Source organism: Arachis ipaensis, chromosome B08 (assembly GCF_000816755.2).
Source record: "Arachis ipaensis cultivar K30076 chromosome B08, Araip1.1, whole genome shotgun sequence".
Lineage (NCBI taxonomy): Eukaryota > Viridiplantae > Streptophyta > Magnoliopsida > Fabales > Fabaceae > Arachis > Arachis ipaensis.
In genome coordinates, this window is record NC_029792.2 from 30,542,356 (window position 1) to 30,548,718 (window position 6,363).

The window sequence follows — 6,363 nt, forward strand, 5'->3', positions numbered from 1 at the left end:
AACTCGTTGGGAGACGACCTGGGATTCATACTCCCAGTATTTTTAATTCTAATTTTTGTGACAACCCTTTTTAAATTGATAAGCGGATTTTAGCTGGTTAAGAACTGTACTTGCAACGTATTTCGTTTATTAATTTCTTAGCTGGCTAATTTCCGCCACCATCACTATATTAGGAAAAGATTTGCTGTGATTTGTTGATTAGGGTGTATATATATGAAAGTTTGTATCAAAGACAAAGGCATGCCTATTACCATTTCTTATTATGGCATTAGAGCCTAACTTGAGAAACACATAAAATAGAGGACGACTTGAGAAACCATGGCGGCAGAGCCAGACAAGACCATCAGAGACAAACCACACTCCTCAGGAGGAGACGAGAAGAGGACTCACTCGCCGTACGACCTCAACGCGAGTGATAACCCAGGAAACATAATCACATAGGTACAATTACGTGGGGAAAATTATGACGAATGGGCGCGGGCTGTGAAGATTTCTCTTTGAGCTCGGAGAAAGTGGAGATTCATTGACGGGACTCACATAGAACCAGGAAAGGATGCACTTGAACTTGAATATTGGTGGACAGTCCAATTCATGATTGTTTCGTGGATTTTGAATGCGATCGAGCCAAGCTTGCAGACCACCGTGGTGTATGCAGAGAATGCGAAGACGCTGTGGGAGGACATCAAAGAACGCTTTTCTGTTGTGAATGGACCTCGAATACAACAGTTGAAAGCAGATTTGACAAGGTGTAAGCAAGAAGGTGCGTCTATGGCTGCGTACTATGGGAAGTTGAAAATACTTTGGGATGAACTTGCAAACTGTGACCAGATTCCCAAATGCACCTGTGGTGGGTGCAAGTGTTCAATTGGCTCTCAACTTGAGAAGCGGAGGGAAGAAGAAAAGGTTCACCAACTTCTCATGGGCCTTGATGATGTCATCTATGCCATTGTGAGGTCGAGTATCCTTGCAACCGATCCCTTACCTTCGCTTAATCGTGTGTACGCGATGTTAATTCAAGAGAAAAGGGTGAAGACAATCACCAAGTCGGCGGATGAAAGGGGATTGGTTGTGGGACTTGCGGCGCATGTCGGCAACAAGGCTAGAGGGGGAGGTGAACATGGAGAAAAGGTCGTGACGTGTTCCAAGTGCGGCAAAAATGGGCATGATGTAAAAGAGTGTTTTTAAATAGTGGGTTACGTACCCAGAATGGTGGGGTGACTGGCCAAGGCACGAATGAAGAGGCACTGGCAGAGGATCAGGAAGACAAGGGATACGCAACCGAGGGGCTCAAACACGTGCTAATGTGGCGTGTACTGGAGGAAGTAGAAGTTGTGTGAACAACCTAGAAGAAAAGAATCTTGATATGACAGGTTTAACTAGTGAGCAATGGAAGGTATTGGTTGATATGATCAGCAAACAAAAACCAGCTGAATCTGAGAAAATGACTGGTAAGAGAATTTGGAATTTGTAGATCATCGATAGTGGTGCTTCTAACCACATGACAGGTACCTTGAAAATTTTGTGTGAAAAAAAGGACCATTCCAGGATGTCCAGTGGGGCTGCCTGACGGTGAGCAGGTGCTTGCTTGCAAACAAAGAACTGTGGTTTTTGACAGAGGACTTCAGTTGAAAAATGTCCTTTATGTACCAAAATTAAAATGCAACTTTCTTTCTGTTCCATAATTGACTGATGAAGAAAAATGTGTTGTACAATTCACTGATAAGCTGTGTATTATGCAGGACCGCACTTCGAGGAAGATGATTGGAGCAGGTGAACAGAAGGATGGGCTCTATTGGTATCGTGGTGTGCACAAGGCTCAAGCAAGTCATGTCAAAGCTAAAAATAAATTGACTCTGTGGCATAAGAGATTGGGACATCCATCATTTAAAATTATGCAAATGATTCCCAATGTGAGTGACAAATATACTAGCGAAGAGGTGAATAAAATTTGTGAAATTTGTGAAAAAATCCAAACAAACAAGAGATAAGTTTCCATTAAGTGATAGTCATGCTTCGAGTATTTTTTATTTGATTCATTGTGACTTGTGGGGACCTTATAAAACTCCGTCGTTATGTGGAGCCTCATATTTCTTAACCATTGTGGATGATTGCTCACGGGCTGTTTGGATATATTTGTTAAAAGAAAAGACGGAAGTGTCTGTTACGTTGAAAAATTTCTTTGTTTTGGTTGAAAAATAATACAATAAATGCGTCAAAATGGTGCGATCCGATAATGGAACAGAGTTCATGTGTTTAAAGCAGTAGTTTATGCAACAAGGAGTGGTTCATCAAACTTCGTGTGTCGAAACTCCACAACAAAATGGAAGAGTAGAGCGCAAGCACAGACATATTCTAAATGTTGCCCGGTCCTTGCGATTCCAAGGTAATCTCCCTATTGAGTTTTGGGGAGAATGCGTTTTAACTGTCGGGCACCTAATCAATCTCACACCGTCCTTAGTGTTGAAAGAAAAATCCCCATATGAAATTATTCATGGAAGAGTTCCCAGTTATGAACACCTGCGAGTTTTTAGTTCTTTGTGTTATGCTCATAACCAAAGTAGGAAAAATGACAAATTTGACAGTCGAAGTAGGAAATGTGTGTTTGTCGGGTATCCGTTTGGGCAAAAAGGATGGAAGCTGTTTGATTTGGAAAAGAAAGTTTTTCTTGTATCTCGTGATGTCCATTTCATTGAAGGTGTGTTTCCCTTTCGTGAAGCCCAAAGAGCAAACTCACAAGTTGACCAAATTGGGCCCCCAATGTTGGAGCATGTTTTTGAAGAGGACACTCCAATTAGGTCAATTTTCACTTCCCCCACAGCTAAGCCCATTCCTCCAAATCAAAATGAGACTCTAGAACATTCACCCACTGCACCTGACATCCAAGACATGGAGAACATGAGCTCCGAGATGACCCAGACGAGGACGTCGTCATCCCCTCCAAAATCAGCGCCGAGGAAATGGTGCCGATCTCTGATTTGCCACCAGCCGCAACCGAAGCCCCCCTTGGCCGTGGACACCGTGTGAAAATTCCCTCCATCAAGCTGCGCGACTTTGTCACCACCGCCACTATCCAAAAGAGCTCCTCCGTCCAGAATCCGACTTCATCAACTTCCTCAGGTGTGTCCTATCCTATACAAAACTTTGTGAATTGTAACAATTTCTCTGACCAACACCGCATTTTTCTTGCTTCATTACAAGTCGAGCAAGAACCTCGGTCCTTCTCCCAAGCTGTCACAGATTCGCGATGGCGAGATGCCATGTCCAAAGAAATTCAAGCACTGAAAGTTAACAACACGTGGAAGCTCACACCTCTTCCTCCAGGAAAGAAAGCTTATGGTTGTAAGTGGGTTTATCGAATTAAATACAATTCTGATGGGTCAGTCGAGCGATTCAAAGCACGGTTTGTCATCTTAGGAAATCAACAAGTGGAAGGACTAGATTACAATGAAACGTTCTCTCCGGTGGCAAAGATGGTGACCATTCAAACAACTCTTGCCGTTGCAGTAGCCCGGAATTGGGAACTTCACCAAATGGATGTCCATAATGAGATTTACAAGGTGACCATAGCTTGCTTCATACCAACAATCTCCGTGGGATTCGACCCTTACTCACGTAAGGTATTACTTGGACGACCCAGTGCACTTGCTGGTTAGTTGTATCGAAGTTGTGACAATTATGTATTGAGATCAGAGCACCAAGCTTTGGAGCCATTACCAGGATTTGTTCGAGCCTGGAGATCACAATTTCGTGCACCAACGCCTTTCTGCATGGCAACCTTGATGAAGATGTGTACATGAAGCTTCCACCCGGGTTCCAAGTGTCTCAGCCAAGCTTAGTGTGTAAACTTCAAAGATCCATCTATGGCTTGCGACAAGCTCCGCATTGTTGGTTTGCAAAATTATCCTCTGCCCTTATTCGATTTGGTTTCCAGCAATCACAAAAAGACCATTCCTTGTTTATTCTCTGTAAAAATGATGTCCATCTGGTTGTTTTGGTGTATGTTGATGACCTTGTGATTGCAGGAAATAATGGTGATGCAATTAACAAATTCAAACAGTACTTGCACAAGTGCTTTCACATGAAATACTTAGGGCGCTTGAAATATTTTTTGGGGGTTGAAGTTGCCCGATCTTCCAAGGAAATCTTTCTGTGCCAGCGGAAATACGCCTTGGACATCATCACTGAAGCAGGTTTGCTGGCTGCTAAGCCCCAGCTACTCCGTGTGAGGAAAATCACCGGTTGGCATCCGCTGCTGGCCCTATTCTCTCTGATCCTAGCATGTATCGCCGCCTTTTTGGAAGACTCATATACTTGTGCTTCACCAGACCTGATCTTGCCTATAGTGTTCATGTTTTGTCCCAGTTTATGCAGAACCCACGTACTGAACATTGGCACGCCACTTTACGGGTTGTTCGGTATCTGAAGGGACATCCGGGGCAGGGCATACTTCTACCTAAAGAAAATGATTTGCAACTCTATGGCTGGTGTGATTCTGATTGGGCTGGCTGTCCGCTAACGCGCCGGTCTTTTACAGGGTGGTTCATTCAATTCAGTACTGCCCCTATCTCGTGAAAAACACAAAAACAACAAACGATCTCTGCCTCTTCTGCTAAAGCTGAGTACCGCTCAATGGCCAAGACAACCAGGGAATTAATATGGATAAAGGATATACTATCCTGGCTGCACGTGTCGCATCCTGCTCCCATTCGCTTGCACTGCGATAGTCAAGCGGCGCTTCACATTGCTAAAAATCCAGTCTTCCACGAACGTACCAAGCACATCAAAGTCGACTGTCATTTTGTCCGGGATGAAATCATACACAATCGACTATCACCTTCTTTCATTCCTACTCATCTCCAACTAGCTGATATTTTCACCAAGGCTCTCGGGACGAAACAGTTTGGAAAGCTCTTAGTCAAGTTGGGCATTCAAAATTTACACGCGCCAACTTGAGGGGGTAACAACGGGGTCAACATAAATTATATATAGAAATGTCAATTAGAAGGTTTGGTTATTTATGTATATAGCAATCTGTCATATATATTTTTGGTAAGAGTAAATTAAAATAACAAATCAAGCTGCTATATTAGAAAAAAATTTGCTGTAATTTGTTAATTAGGGTGTATATATAAAAGTTTGTATCAAAGACAAAGGTAGACCTATTACCATTTCTTCTTAAATACGTATCTTGTTTCATAAAACAACTCTTTTATAAAAGAACCTTTTTATTTTAGGGTTGTGTAAACTTTTTACATAACATTGTTTTCTCTTTATATTGACCTTATACTTAAACTTTTTTCGAAGACCAACAATTTAACCACAACCACCATCTGGATGTTATCGGCAGTTTATTTTAGTTATGGTGGTTTTCTTATAACTACCGTATAGAGCAGTAAAAAGGAATAGAATCAGCGCCCTTAAGGTTTACTACTACTGCAAAATATGGCGGTGGAGTTTAATATATCATGCAATTAAGATGATATTGTGTGGTGATCGGCGGGTCCAAAAAAAAAAAGATTTTCTGACTTTCATGCAGTATTTTTTTGTTCTTTTGAAGTTATTTGTATTTTTTTGTTTTTATTATGTATTCTTTTGGACATAGTTGTAGGAAGAGGACGGATCCAGAAATATTATTATGGGGCTAATAATATATATAATATTAAAAAATTATGCAAAAAATTATATAATGTAAAATATATTACAAAAATATATCGATAGAAAATATATTTTAAAGTACAAAAAAATATGAAATAGATCGAGAATATATTTTAAAGTATAAAAAATATGTATGTACTTTATATTAACGAAGTGGTTGATTATTCGTATCATAAAATTCATCGATAATAGAATTTGTGTCAAATTTTTTAGCAATTTTCTTTTCAATATAATTAAAAGACAATTAGCAAGAAATTCATCTTTTATTTTGTTTCAGAGTTATTCTTCACAATATTTATAGATGAAAAAGATCTCTTAGTTATAGTAGTTGAAATAGAGAGAATTAATACCAAATAAATCAAGGAGGACACTCACAAGAAAGAAAAAACTTGACTTTATTGAATTTGAAAAGTTTTATTTAATTAAAAAATATTAGTAATAATATTTTTTTAGTTTTTTAAATATTGTTACTTACTTTTTAGATATTAGAAATCATTAATATTTAGATTCGATTGAACTTTTATTTATATTAGTCTAAATACTAAATAAATCTTTTAAAAATTAAATCGTACTTAATAACGTATTACTATTAATCTTTTTTTAAAAGTGCGGGGGAGAGGCGAGACCTCCACTCGCCCCCGTATGTCCGTCCCTGGTAAGAACTGAATTGGTGATCGAATCGAATCGATCACTGATTAAATCGATAAT